The sequence below is a fragment of the Symsagittifera roscoffensis genome, chromosome 8, assembly GCF_963678635.1.
Source record: "Symsagittifera roscoffensis chromosome 8, txSymRosc1.1, whole genome shotgun sequence".
In the NCBI taxonomy this organism is placed as follows: Eukaryota; Metazoa; Xenacoelomorpha; order Acoela; family Convolutidae; genus Symsagittifera; species Symsagittifera roscoffensis.
The window spans coordinates 14,377,982-14,394,145 of NC_087069.1; positions in this window are offsets into that span (position 1 = coordinate 14,377,982).

Consider the following 16,164-nt stretch of genomic DNA (forward strand, 5'->3'; position numbering starts at 1 on the left):
CTCCGCCCTCATTCTCGATTGAGACTTTTTTCGTGTTTGAACAAAGCTGGGACAAAACAGATGGCAGGTTGTCTCAGTGTTCGAAAACAATCCGCGAAGACTTTAGTTCCAGCTCGACATCCTGGTGCAGTGCCTGATATTCGTTGACCAGCTCCGTTCTTCTCTTACTCTTTGAAAAGAGACACTTCGTAATAGGAATGACAAGAATACCCTGGCTGAACAGCTGGTTCCTGATATCTGGTATACCTTTTCTCTGACAGTATACAATTGTGCTGATATTTGTCAGTGTCTTCAGGATTTCTGTCAATTCCTCTGCAGTGTAAGCTCTGTAATTGTTAGTACGGTGGCTGTTGATAGAATTATTGATGATGTCGTGCCAGACCACCAGTTGACAATGTGTGTCTGCTAGAGCAGCCCTGCAGAGTAGGCTTGCGAGGTTCTTCTGTGGGATTGCGGTGTTCGGGTTTAAAGAAAGTCCAGGAATAGCCGACATTTTGTGCAGAAATGGTTCTTTTTCCGGGTTGCTAAGTTGTTCCAGGCTGTGGTAGAGGGAGCTAACCGCTACAATGTAGACCATTTTAATTCTAACATGGTAAAATATAAAAAAAAATTCCCCTTAAAAGATTTTTCCATTAAAAAAGGGAAAAAAATTGAAATTACGTGTAGGAGAGACTGTAATTGAGATTTGGCTCAACGCCGTAGGGTTTCAAAAATTTACATCTAGATATTTTGAGAATGCAATAAAATTGTAAATTCAAACAAACGTTTTTGCACATTTTTGTGCATCTCCAGGTTTTAAAAATTCTAAACTATCTGTACAAAATGATCATGAAAAGTGTCATACACATCATTATTTCAAAATTTAAAAAATTCAACCAAACAAAACTTTACAAATATTACTGAAATTATGTAACAACTATTATGTAACAGTTTTAAACATTTGTCACAAATTTCTGAGATTTTTCACCTTTTTTTTGTTTTTACAATTTCGTTGGGTCGCTAATTTTTATGCTAACATGTAATAGTGAGTGAGAACTTTTGATTTCAATTTTTTTTAATGTCGTGAGGAAGGAACCTCACGAGGCACAAAGAAAAGAATAAACAGAACAACCTTAACAGTTCGATGAAGTAAGATCCATTTCCAACCTCTACTTCCGTTTCGTTAGTGCCACCCTCCTTGCCTGTCACGGCTTGTTCCTTAAAGATACTGTCTTTGCCATCAATCCTCTTAGGTTGCTCTGGTTCTCCGCTACCCGTAGGGGCTACTTCAACTACCGGGCACTATGTCGATGATGCTCCAGATACTTTTTGACCAGTTCGGGCTAGTACAATCAAATTCGTCTTGGTAGTAGGTCTTTGTTCTTGGGAATGAACAAAATGTCCTTTCGTCTCAGCGTTTCTTCGGGCGTTTCTCATACCGCTCATTTTGAAGCAAGATTTTGATCGTAATTGTCTAAAAAAACCGCTCAAACCACTCAAATCTTGCTTCAAATTAGGTGAAAAATCTGAACTCGGGTCGATATCGGGCAGTCGTTTTCTACCACATTAAACTTTTGCCTTGATTTAGGCTTTTTTCGTCTTCAGATGATAATTGGAAGTTCCTACAGGACTGCCGGTTGGTTACTTTCTTGATGTTTGGCTGCTAATTGAGTTGTGTATTTTGTCCTGCGGAGGTCTTGTCTAGAAGAAATTGTCAGTTGTCTCCCTATTGATTTCATTTGGATTGCGAGAGGGTGGGTATAAATTTTTTTTTGCATAATTATCCTGATCCTTCAAGTTTGGTGTAGCGAATTAGCTGCAACAGTTAAAACCATTCTCGCTCCGTCCTTTTAATACATTACCTTAAAAAAGAGAGACAACAAAAAATAAAGTAAATCAAGCAATTGAGATGCAAAAAAAAAAGTTAACTAGAGTAAATATATTTAACTTCTGCATAAAGATAGGTTTATTTTTAGATTGAAACTGAAACAATTATCTGGGTTTTTTTCACTGGCTACCCATTGAGATGATACCAGTTTAAAAACTAGCTCAGCGCTCCTGGGTTTTAGAACAATATTTACATGAACGTGATAAAAGGTATAAGAAATGTAAACTAAGAACGTTTTTGGAGTGTTCTGATTCATCAAGTTCACAAGAAATAAATTTTTTCAAACAACGTTATCAATCAAAAAAATATCCTAAAGACTCGAATATCTAACACAAAAAAATTCGACCAACCATACGTTTGCAATGTTAGATATTGATTTCATCTTTCCAATTTATCTTTCCAGCAGCGCTACTATTTTACCACTAGCTTTTTGAGGTTTTATACCCCGTGGAAAATTAATCTGGAGAGCTTTTTTGAAGTACGCATAGCTTAATAAATTTTGTCACAGCACTTATCGCCTCAAATTTTAAAGAAAAGTTCTAGATAGTGACCTATTATCTACAGTTTGCAACTTGGTTGCCCGAGGAAGGTTGTTTTTTTTTTGAAACCAAGTGGTTCAGATCTTTAAAGTTGAGCTACATCAAGACAGTGAGCGTCTGGGCAAATAAGATTAGCCCTAGGGCAGCAAAAATCTTAAGGATTATATGAGACATTGTCATGAGATCAAACAAGGAGAAGTTTTGCCCATCAGTCCTTACCCATCAGTACTTACCCATCAGTCCGGAAAGCTGTAAAAATTGGTGTTGGAGGATGATCACTAGAAACCTTTTACAGTTACCTCGTTGGTCGTAAACAATGTGTGAAAATACACAAAAATCTTCATAAACAATAAACGTGACAAACGGTGAGCCACGGCAGTCGGCCATTTACTCGCTACCTCTCCGCAACTTCTTCAATGATCCCCATTCGATTAATTTTCTCTGATTATCGACTAAACGCCAATGACCCTATGTTGATGATGGTTGAAAATGATCAAAAAAAAGAATACGGGATTTTGAAATGCATAAAAAACTAAGTGAAAAAAAATGGCTCTCGACGATTGTGCAAAATTGATTTTCATGTGCAAGCCTCAGAATTTCCATTTTAGTTGTTCAAAATTGAAACCCGTCAAGGAAGTAACAACTTCGGGTTAATAATTGATTTAAATTATCTTGAACAAAATAAGTGGACACGAGACTAGCTAAAGCGAATAAAACATTTTATCTGATCAGGTTCAGCATTTCGTACCAGACAGCATCGATTAATGAAGTAGGCATTTTAAGTCTACATTAAGACTGATTGTTACGTGAGGACTAACATGTTTGCATCTGAGCAACCACGATGACACACGCATAAAGCGTTTCGAGAAGACGTTCCTGAAAAGCATAATAGATTTCTCACAAAAGGATTTCATTAAAAATTTACGATGTCACTTGCCCTTTCTCTTAAATTCTTATATGCTAAAAAGTGAAAAGCATCAGCATAAAACTTTGATAAAAAGGAGTGCCCGTAGAAATTAAACTAGAAAAGACTAGTTGTTGGGCAGCAAAAAGCTAATTGAAAAGAGAGGGGGTATTGTTAAGAGACCAAATCACGAGAGGTTTTGGAGATCCAGCCTAAACTATTCCCCGGAAGTCTGCAAAACTTGGTGTTGGAGGATGCCTACCTGAAATTACTTGCACAACTAACTCGTTGGTCTTAAACAAAATGTGAAGACGTTGGTCTTAAACAAAACAGTTAAGATATCACTCACTAATTTAGCGCTTTTTTCCGTTTCAAAAAATATCGATATCTCAAAATTCTCGATTTGTGGGGGGGGGGGGGTCAAAATATCGCTATTTGACCCTAGAAACCGGTCCGCTTACTGTGTTTTTTACGAAAAACGATATAGGAGTATTAATATAGGCTATATAATTAATAATACTAGTAATACTATACCCCTTCGGGTTCGTTCAATATCCGAATTAAGGTGCTCAACTCGGAAATTCGCAGTTCGGTGAAGGGTCACTACAGTGCAGAACTGTCGAGCCCCCCACGGATTAATATCTTATTTTTTGTACCAAAAGGGATACAAAACTTGTTAACGATACCCAACAGTCGACTGTTGTTGTCGTTGAGCCCCCTCTTGTCACTCCTTGTACTGCTTGCCGGATTTGTCTTCTTCACTAATCCCTAGACCCTTCCGGATTGAGCGCAAATTAGCATTAACGTACTTAAATACTCAAATAACCCTACAGTACAAGCCTCACAAACGGGCCACAATAATGATTGTAACGATCTCGACTGATTGATTGATATAATTGACTGTAACAATATTATATCTAACAACAACAAACGGGAGGGTCGGGTCACGTCTCGTCTGGGGGGATGATTTCTACTGATTTTATACTTGTATACTGTTTTTGGTTTTTTCGGTTATTTTTCAATTTTTTTGTTTTTTCTTGGGTACTATACTAGTTTGTGTTTGGTTTCCTATATATCTTTAAGTGTTTTTGGTTCCGCACCAATCAGGAAATGACGGGACCGCGAATCCCCCCACCCTTCCTGGTTCGTGATTTTTCGGTCTTAACTAGGTTAAAAAGCTATTCACGGGAATCCGGAAGGCTTCCGCATTCCGAACTACCCTTCCGCCCCGGCGGTTAGGGCCTATTAAGGGCGTTATTATGAGCATCCGCTCGTCGCGGAGTTCTCGTTAACGGTTTTGCCGGTCATGATGTTAAAAAAGAATAACACACAGGAGCGCCATAAAAACATCTATGTAACATTCGCCCGGAAGTACATATCGACGGAAAATAAAGCTCAGCTATAAAACGACTGGCCAGCGTCTAAGCAAAGCTCTACATGCTTTTCACCGTCTTTACCAAAGCCAGTTCTTTTGGTGGTCTTTCTAAAATCGGGTCGACAAAAAGGTTACTGTTCTCCGGCTTCGACCAGAACGCTCAAATTAACTTACTTACATGCAAAATTAGTGAGCTCAGTGGTGGGTCTCAGTATCCCCAGACCTCGAGGTCACTCCTAAAAACAGGTCTACTACTATTTATTATATTACTATTGTTTTTGTTCAGTAGATAAAAATCATCATCTCCATCGAAGATGGATCAACCCTTTCCCTTAACTCCTAGCTTCTCATCGTCAAAAAACTAATCCAGATGTTAATTAAATTCAATTCAGGACATAACGAGGAAGCTAATATTTAGTTTAAAATGATTCAAGTTCAAATCCCAAGACCCCTCCGGATTCCTGAATCCGGGGAAATAACACCCTTATTTCCTCTCCGGAAGGCTGGTTTCCACCCTTCACCGTTAGTGTGAATGGCCTTGCAACGATTGTAGCGACACAATTGTTGCAACTCGGAGCGGTCTCTGCTAATATTCTTTCGTATTCTTCTACCTCTTATCGTCTTTTTCTCATAAGTATCGTCGTTGTTGTTTTCGCAACACCTACCGCTGTTCTGTTTTATTTTGGATTTCTTCCAAAATGGCCGTTTTTGACGTTTCTCAGAAAGTCTGACGTCATCATTCGAAATTTAAAAAAATTAAAATACCAGAACTTCCCAGCCTTCACGATTTGTCTAATCGTCTGAATAACTCTGTTAATCCTCTAAAACTGCCAATTCTCCAGGCTAGCGGCCAACCCTCCGAAACTGTCTTTTTGTCAATTCTGGTCGAATGTCACAAATATTACTTAAATTTTGTAACAACTTTTATGGAACAATTTTGAACCTTTTTCACAAATTTCTTAGAGTTTTCACCTTTTTTTGTTTTTACAGTTTCGTTGGGTTGCTAATTTTTATGCTAACATGTAAGTTATTTCAAAATTTTTTTGTTTTAGCCAGAATTTTTCGATTCTGGAACTATAGACTTAGTGTCAGCTCCCTACTTTTAAACTCGTCGCCCGTGTTAATTAACGGTCTCTCTTTCCTTGTGTGCAGCGCCTCTAGTGCAAGTAATTTGATGCTGCTGGACGCCTGGTCGATTATCTTTCATTTAAACTCCGACTTACCACTCTCGTTTCCACACTGCCTTATATGTTGTCCAAATGGGGTATCTTCTGTTCGTCAATCCTTGTGGTGAGATGTCGGACCGTCTGGCCAACATAGATGGATTTGCACCCACAACATTCAAGTCTGCACACCACTTTTGATTTCGGTTCACTGGAAAAGGAGGATTTTAAAGAGAGAGTACAAGTTTTCATTTTCCTCATCATGAAAACTATCTGCGCATTGGTGATATCGCGCACATTTTTTGCTAATGTCTGGCTTTGGTTCCCCCTACATTGGACCATCAAGCTGGATGGTGAATCACTGCTTTAATCAAAAAGGCTTTTTTTCTCAGCCATGTTCTTTTTGTTCTTGCCCTGCCTGATGATCTTTTTAAGGGCATGCGATGCAACCCGCGACGAAAAATTTTCCGGATGTTGGTTATCCAACCACTGTTCACGGTTGATTTTCATCGCTTTATCATATTCTTCCCATGTTGACGTACTGCGGAAAACCCGGTAATCATTTCTTTCAATCACACTTCTCTTGTACTGAAGGGGGCACAGCTTCTGAAATTTAATATGGTACCTGTATCTGTTGGTTTTTGATACCACGCACAGTAAATTTTCCTGCTTTTATCATACTAATTTGTAAATCCAAAAATGCCAATGGTAGGGGTGTAAGGGCTTTCAAAAATTTTTTTTATAAAACGTGAAGGGTCTACCTTCCCGAATTGGTGAAATTGCTAAGAACCATCCTAAAAATTTTTCACGCTTATTTTTTTGAATAACTGATGTTTTTATTAGAAAGCGCAGCTAATTTCTGATCTACTGGTACCAAGATCAACTGGATCTGTCCAGTAGTTCTAAAGTTATTAACCAAAACGTCTTTTTTCTAAAGTCAAAAAATTTCTCTCTTATAGGTTCCGCCTAACTTTTTTCATAATTCTGTTCTATTTGACCTCAAAATTATTGATCCGAGCTCAAAAAGCCTATATTCTTCTATTTCAATGCAAAAAACCCGATCTAAAACGCTCTAGTTGAAAAAATTTGCCAAAAACTATGCTGTTTGGACCCCTCTGGATTGATGAATCCACTAAATCAAAAACGTTAAGTTCGATTTCTCTGTAACCCGGAAGTTTATCGGCAAACGTGTTTTAAAACCTGTCGATTCACTAGTGAACGTTGTCCGAACAACAGTTTTTACTGTCCTAACTCAAACATTTCAAAAAATTTTCCTAGTTTGTATCGTTTCGTTTCTTCAAAAATCAAGAAATTTCGGTTTTTTGTACCCAAATAGTTCCAACCACTTCCGAACTAAACCTGTTCTACCTAATATACTAGTACAGTTAAGATGTCACTCACTAATTTAGCGCTTTTTTCCGTTTCAAAAAATATCGATATCTCAAAAATCTCGATTTGTGGGGGGGGGGGTCAAATTATCGCTAGTTTGACCCTAGAAACCGGTCCGCTTACTGTGTTTTTCACAAAAAACGATATAGGAGTATTAATAAAGGCTATATAATTAATAAAACTAGTAATACTATACCCTCCGGGTTTGTTCAATATCCGAATTAAGGTGCTTAACTCGGAAATTCGCAGTTGGGTGAAGGGTCATTACAGTGCAGCACTGTCGAGCCCCCCACGGATTAATATCTTATTTTTTGTACCAAAAGGGATTGTTAATCCTCATCTGTTAATCCTCTAAGACTGCCAATTCTCCAGGCTAGCGGCCAACCCTCCGAAACTGTCTTTTTGTCAATTCTGGTCGAATGTCAAAAATATTACTTAAATTATGTAACAACTTTAATGTAACAATTTTGAACATTTGTCTCAAATTTCTGAGATTTTTCACCTTTTTTTGTTTTTAAAGTTTCGTTGGGTTGCTAATTTTTATGCTAACATGTAAATTATTTCCAAATTTTTTGTTTTAGCCAGAGTTTTTCGATTCTGGAACTATAGACTTAGTGTCAGCTCCCTACTTTTAAACTCGTCGCCCGTGTTAATTACCGGTCTCTCTTTCCTTGTGTTCAGCGCCTCTAATGCAAGTAACTTGATGCTGCTGGACGCATGGTCGATTTTCTTTCATTTAAACTCCGACTTGCACCCACAACATTCAAGTCTACACACCACTTTTGATTTCGGTTCACTGGAAAAGGAGGATTTTAAAGTGAGAGTACAAGTTTTCATTTTCCTCATCATGAAAAATATCTGCGCATTGATGATATCGCGCTTATTTTTTGCTAATGTCTGGCTTTGGTTCCCCCTATATTGGACCATCAAGCTGGATGGTGAATCACTGCTTTAATCAAAAGGCTTTTTTTCTCAGCCATGTTCTTTTTGTTCTTGCCCTGCCTGATGATCTTTTTAAGGGCATGCGATGCAACCGCGACGACCAATTTTCCGGATATTGGTTATCCAACCACTGTTCACGGTTGATTTTCATCGCTTTATCATATTCTTCCCATGTTGACGTACTGCGGAAAACCCGGTAATCATTTCTTTCAATCACACTTCTCTTGTACTGAAGGGGGCACAGCTTCTGAAATTTAATATGGTACCTGTATCTGTTGTTTTTTGATACCACGCACAGTAAATTTTCCTGCTTTTATCATACTAATTTGTAAATCCAAAAATGCCAATGGTAGGGGTGTAAGGGCTTTCAAAAAATTCTTTTTATAAAACGTGAAGGGTCTACCTTCCCGAATTGGTGAATTTGCTAAGAACCATCCTAAAAATTTTTCACGCTTACTTTTTTGAATAATTGATGTTTTTATTAGTAAGCGCAGCTAATTTCTGACTACTGGTACCAAGATCAACTGGATCTGTCAGTAGTTCCAAAGTTATTAACCAAAACGTCTTTTTTCTAAAGACAAAAATTTTCTCTCTTATAGGTTCCGCCTAACTTTTTTTCGTAATTCTGTTCTATTCGATCTCAAAATTATTGATCCGAGCTCAAAAAGCCTATATTCTTCTAGTTCAATGCAAAAAACTTGATCTAAAACGCTCTAGTTGAAAAAATTTGCCAAAAACTATGCTGTTTGGACCCCTCTGGATTGATGAATCCACTAAATCAAAAATGTTAAGTTCGATTTCTCTGTAACCCGGAAGGTTATCGGCAAACGTGTTTTAAAAGCTGTCGATTCACTAGTGAACGTTGTCCGAACAACAGTTTTTACTGTCCTAACTCAAACTTCTCAAAAAATTTTCCTAGTTTGTATCGTTTCGTTTCTTCAAAAATCAAGAAATTTCGGTTTTTTGTACCCAATTAGTTCCAACCACTTCCGAACTAAACCTGTTCTACCTAATATACTAGTACAGTTAAGATGTCACTCACTAATTTAGCGCTTTTTTCCGTTTCAAAAAATATCGATATCTCAAAAATCTCGATTTGTGGGGGGGGGGGGTCAAATTATCGCTAGTTTGACCCTAGAAACCGGTCCGCTTACTGTGTTTTTCACAAAAAACGACATAGGAGTATTAATATAGGCTATATAATTTTTAAAACTAGTAATACTATAACCCTTCGGGTATGTTCAATATCCGAATTAAGGTGCTTAACTCGGAAATTCGCAGTTCGGTGATGGGTCACTACAGTGCAGCACTGTCGAGCCCCCCACGGATTAATATCTTATTTTTTGTACCAAAAGGGATTGTTAATCCTCATCTGTTAATCCTCTAAAACTGCCAATTCTCCAGGCTAGCGGCCAACCCTCCGAAACTGTCTTTTTGTCAATTCTGGTCGAATGTCACAAATATTACTTAAATTATGTAACAACTTTTATGTAACAATTTTGAACATTTGTCTCAAATTTCTGAGAGTTTTCACTTTTTTGTTTTTACAGTTTCGTTTAATTGCTAATTTTTATGCTAACATGTAAGTTATTTCAAAATTTTTTGTTTTAGCCAGAATTTTTCGATTCTGGAACTATAGACTTAGTGTCAGCTCCCTACTTTTAAACTCGTCGCCCGTGTTAATTACCGGTCTCTCTTTCCTTGTGTGCAGCGCCTCTAATGCAAGTAACTTGATGCTGCTGGACGCCTGGTCGATTATCTTTCATTTAAACTCCGACTTGCACCCACAACATTCAAGTCTGTACACCACTTTTGATTTCGGTTCACTGGAAAAGGAGGATTTTAAAGAGAGAGTACAAGTTTTCATTTTCCTCATCATGAAAACTATCTGCGCATTGGTGATATCGCGCACATTTTTTGCTAATGTCTGGCTTTGGTTCCCCCTACATTGGACCATCAAGCTGGATGGTGAATCACTGCTTTAATCAAAAGGTTTTTTTTCTCAGCCATGTTCTTTTTGTTCTTGCCCTGCCTGATGATCTTTTTAAGGGCATGCGATGCAACCGCGACGACCAATTTTCTGGATATTGGTTATCCAACCACTGTTCACGGTTGATTTTCATCGCTTTATCATATTCTTCCCATGTTGACGTACTGCGGAAAACCCGGTAATCATTTCTTTCAATCAAACTTCTCTTGTACTGAAGGGGGCACAGCTTCTGAAATTTAATATCGTACCTGTATCTGTTGGTTTTTGATACCACCCACAGTAAATTTTCCTGCTTTTATCAATACTAATTTGTAAATCCAAAAATGCCAATTTCCCGTTTGTGTTTGGTGTCTCTGTTGTGAACTGTAAATTTGGATGTAGTAAGTTTGCAGCCCGTAGCACTTTTTCATAATCACCCTTCACTGTTCTCACTATATCGTCAACGTAACGACAATTCTGGTCGAATGTCACAAATATTACTTAAATTATGTAACAACTTTTATGTAACAATTTTGAACATTTGTCTCAAATTTCTGAGAGTTTTCACTTTTTTTGTTTTTACAGTTTCGTTTAATTGCTAATTTTTATGCTAACATGTAAGTTATTTCAAAATTTTTTGTTTTAGCCAGAATTTTTCGATTCTGGAACTATAGACTTAGTGTCAGCTCCCTATTTTTAAACTCGTCGCCCGTGTTAATTACCGGTCTCTCTTTCCTTGTGTGCAGCGCCTCTAATGCAAGTAACTTGATGCTGCTGGACGCCTGGTCGATTATCTTTCATTTAAACTCCGACTTGCACCCACAACATTCAAGTCTGTACACCACTTTTGATTTCGGTTCACTGGAAAAGGAGGATTTTAAAGAGAGAGTACAAGTTTTCATTTTCCTCATCATGAAAACTATCTGCGCATTGGTGATATCGCGCACATTTTTTGCTAATGTCTGGCTTTGGTTCCCCCTACATTGGACCATCAAGCTGGATGGTGAATCACTGCTTTAATCAAAAGGCTTTTTTTCTCAGCCATGTTCTTTTTGTTCTTGCCCTGCCTGATGATCTTTTTAAGGGCATGCGATGCAACCGCGACGACCAATTTTCTGGATATTGGTTATCCAACCACTGTTCACGGTTGATTTTCATCGCTTTATCACATTCTTTCCATGTTGACGTACTGCGGAAAACCCGGTAATCATTTCTTTCAATCAAACTTCTCTTGTACTGAAGGGGGCACAGCTTCTGAAATTTAATATGGTACCTGTGTCTGTTGGTTTTTGATACCACCCACAGTAAATTTTCCTGCTTTTATCAATACTAATTTGTAAATCCAAAATTGCCAATTTCCCGTTTGTGTTTGGTGTCTCTGTTGTGAACTGTAAATTTGGATGTAGTAAGTTTGCAGCCCGTAGCACTTTTTCATAATCACCCTTCACTGTTCTCACTATATCGTCAACGTAACGGAGAAATAACTTAGCTTGCACTGACATATTTTTCTCTCTTATCGCGATGCATTTTCTACAAAACCAGACGGTTTCACTTATATTTCGATACTCATCATTTGATATATCGCCGCTTTTTAATTATACCAGTTCAAACAGCATTCACATTCTACACCATTTGACATGTACGTGGTTTTCTTATTGCACTCGGGACAGATTCCATTAAAATCTTTTTCGGGCATAAATATTAAGGAAGTATCCCTCGATAGTGCAGTTTCGTATTGCTTCAGATTTGCTAAAATAACGGCAAGAAATGCCCCCATTGCCAGACCGTCTTTCTGAACGTACCATGTTCCGCACATGAAATGGACTTGACTAACTGCCATGTTCAACATTCTCTTCATGGTTTTCCTAGCAATTGATGGTGGTTCATCTTGCTCATACAGTTTTCTCAGAGCTATGTCTGTTGCTTCTTTCAGTGGAACTTTTGTATAAAACCTCTTCACATCTAGAGATATCAAATTTTCATTGGGCTCAAGATTAGTGCTCACTAAGAATATTTTCGCAACTTGTGAGTTGGTTTCGATGTTTGCGCCCTCAATTTTCCCAAAAAATTTTGCAAAAACCTTGTTCAAATTATAATAAGAGCTACCAGGCAATGAGAGGACCGGTCTCAATGAGGTATTCTCTTTATGCACCTTCGCCAACCCATATAGCCTGGCGGGCTGCCCCCCAGTAGTCCTCAACCCAGTAGTCCTCAACCTGTAGAGATTTTCACTTATTTAGTCTCTTTTCCTCATAGCCAACAACTACTTATTGATGTCTCTTTCTAACTTCAAAAAAATCGCATCACTTGTTCCTTTACTTTCGCTGAATTGATTTGAATCTAATGTATCCGGCAACTTTTTCTCGTACTGTCCTTCCTCATTACACAAAAAACCACGCCCTTGTCATACGGTACCGCAACCAATCCATTACTCTTCAGATACTTTCGGGCCTTCTCAACGCCTTTGTCAGAAGGTGTTTGTTTCACCCTTTTAGCATTGGCTTTTGCCACAGCTTCGATCTCACAAAGGGCCTCCCCGGGGACTGTACAACTTTTGAGATCAGATAGAAAGATGTCAATATCGGCGAGAAAGTGTGTCTCATTAATTTTATTCCTGACGGGATGTTTCGGCCCTAATGCCAACACTTGTTGCACCCAATTTGCTAATACAACATCATCAAGAGCTCTTACCGAACCCTCACCTTGCTTCCCTAGAGGTCGGTCTTGCCTTTCTGATAGATTCATTAGCTTCTTATGATGGGTCTCGTTGACTGTTGTTGTTTGTATTTGTCCCTAAGACTTAAGTATTTCATTACCGAAGGTCAAAACTTCTCATCTACACCCCTCTGTACTGCGCCTCTCGCCCTTTCTAGTTTGACTTCAATGTTTTTCTCATCTGTCCTTGCCTTGTTAATCTCCTTTCTTAGAAGTTATGTCTGAAAACTGTGTACCGCATGGTTTGAAAACACCCATTTTCCGGTACCCTGAACCTCAAAAAATCAGGTACAATGTCGCTTTCTAGACAAACTTTCAAAAATTTAACACGTTGGTGACAGTATATAAATTTAATATATATGGACGCAAGGAATAATTTCCAACTGAGTTTGTTTTTTAAAGTCCAAATCAAGGTTGGAGATGGGAGTACAACTGTGCTCATTGGTTTGCAGAGCCACGAGGAATAAACCACATGTGACACAAAGCAACACAAATAACATAACTCTAACTCACCCTCTCCGTTGAAGACTCCTCGTCAGTCGGACAAACAGTTACCTCGCCTCTGTTCACAAGTCTTCTTTTCTCCGCCCTCATTCTCGATTGAGACTTTTTTCGTGTTTGAACAAAGCTGGGACAAAACAGATGGCAGGTTGTCTCAGTGTTCGAAAACAATCCGCGAAGACTTTAGTTCCAGCTCGACATCCTGGTGCAGTGCCTGATATTCGTTGACCAGCTCCGTTCTTCTCTTACTCTTTGAAAAGAGACACTTCGTAATAGGAATGACAAGAATAACCTGGCTGAACAGCTGGTTCCTGATATCTGGTATACCTTTTCTCTGACAGTATACAATTGTGCTGATATTTGTCAGTGTCTTCAGGATTTCTGTCAATTCCTCTGCAGTGTAAGCTCTGTAATTGTTAGTACGGTGGCTGTTGATAGAATTATTGATGATGTCGTGCCAGACCACCAGTTGACAATGTGTGTCTGCTAGAGCAGCCCTGCAGAGTAGGCTTGCGAGGTTCTTCTGTGGGATTGCGGTGTTCGGGTTTAAAGAAAGTCCAGGAATAGCCGACATTTTGTGCAGAAATGGTTCTTTTTCCGGGTTGCTAAGTTGATCCAGGCTGTGGTAGAGGGAGCTAACCGCTACAATGTAGACCATTTTAATTCTAACATGGTAAAATATAAAAAAAAATTCCTCTTTAAAGATTTTTCCATTAAAAAAGGGAAAAAAATTGAAATTACGTGTAGGAGAGACTGTAATTGAGATTTGGCTCAACGCCGTAGGTTTTCAAAAATTTATATCTAGATATTTTGAGAATGCAGTAAAATTGTAAATTCAAACAAACGTTCTTGCACATTTTTGTGCATCTCCAGGTTTTAAAAATTCTAAACTATCTGTACAAAATGATCATGAAAAGTGTCATACACATCATTATTTCAAAATTTAAAAAATTCAACCAAACAAAACTTTACAAATATTACTGAAATTATGTAACAACTATTATGTAACAGTTTTAAACATTTGTCACAAATTTCTGAGATTTTTCACCTTTTTTTTTTACTTCAAGGGGCAAGCCTCAGAAACTCCAATTTCTTGATTCAAATATGAAATCAAAAATGGAGCCACATATTTCTAATTATCAAACGTTTCAATTTTATCTTTACCTTCAGTCCAAACACGTAGACACGAGACTAGCAAGAGCCAATATATAGTTTTACCTGATCAGGCATAACATTGTGTACAAGGCAGCAGCACTTGTTAAAGTAGTTCTTTCAAAGTTCACAAGGACGCCGATTATGGAATAATGCGTTTTCATTTGGAGAGACGCGATCTCAGACGCCTGGAGCGCTTCTGGAGCAAAAAACTTTTAAAGTATTACAGCTATCTCAAAAAATGAATACATTAACAATTTACGGGCTCTAGAGATATTGGAGTGTTCCTACAACTAACAGAGCTTCGTCTTCTCTCAAGCCTGGACCATAAAAAAGATAGGCTCCCATATCTATCGGAAAACCAGTAATTGAATCTGAGAACAACGGGAAGTTTCAAACACGCCAGCGTTGGAAAGGAAACTGCACGAGAAATCAAATCTTAAAGGTAAGATGGAAAGATGTAACCTAAAATTATATAGACAACATCATCTGTACATGAACAATTGCGTGGGAGAGCTAATGGTGCAGCAACAACAGGACAAAAATCTAATGATACGAAAATGACCAAGGCTTATAAACTCAAAGCTGTAAATGAACAGTAACAACACCAATAACAACATCATCAAAAACAACAACAACAACAACAACAATAATAATAACAAGTACACGAACAACAAAAATAACCGCAATAAAAAAAACATGATTTGCATCAAGCAAGAGGTAACACTTCATCTATTTTAAATCAGTCATTCTACAAAACTCAAAAACTTAAGCAAAAGAAATCACAGTCCTCTCAGTGGGACACATAAAAAATGGTTGAGGTACAGAATGGGACCAGCTAAAAATTCCTGTCTATCGGTTTAAAACGTCTGAACGAGACAAACCTACACTAAGTGCTTTTTTTAGGCAATTATGGTGTGTTAAAACAATCCAAGTATGACGCTTCTAAGTTTCAGAAATTGAGCACTACTGGTTAAGAAACTTGTGAAACTGAAGCGACTGCCTTTTGATCCACAGGAAGATAAGCCAGATGCCGAGAGATATCGGAAGTAAAAGAACTAGGAAAAACTTTAAAAGCAATGGAATATACGTATGAGTTTTGCTAGGACAAAGAAAGGCAAGCCGAACGTGATATTGGAAGCCGCCAAAACATGCATCCCATTATACAGGTCACTGTTTGAAATACATAGAGAAAAACTACTTGGCTGAATTATAATTTAAAAGCAGAAAACAAATAATGTCTTTGATGGAAAAATTCAATGGTACATTTTTGAAGGGCCCCTCTATTCCTTATATCGTCAATTTTGCGTAGTTATTCGTTTCGAAAGAAGAAAACACATAAAACTCTAACAAATGTACACTTTTCTTGGATATAAGCAATTTGTAAAGATAAATTCCCCTCAAAGAAGCCAATGACAGCGCCTGTAGATTTTAAACGTTTGGGCGAAAAGACTAGCTGTAGGGCAGCGAATAGCTTATGGAACGTAAGTTACGTAGTTAAGAGACCAAATAATGGGGTCTATAGCCATCAAACCAAAACTATGCTCCAAAAAACTGCAAAAATTAGGGTCGCAGAATGCCTACATGAAAACCTGCACGACTATCTGTAAACTCAAAGCTGTAAACGAACACTAACAACACCAATAAC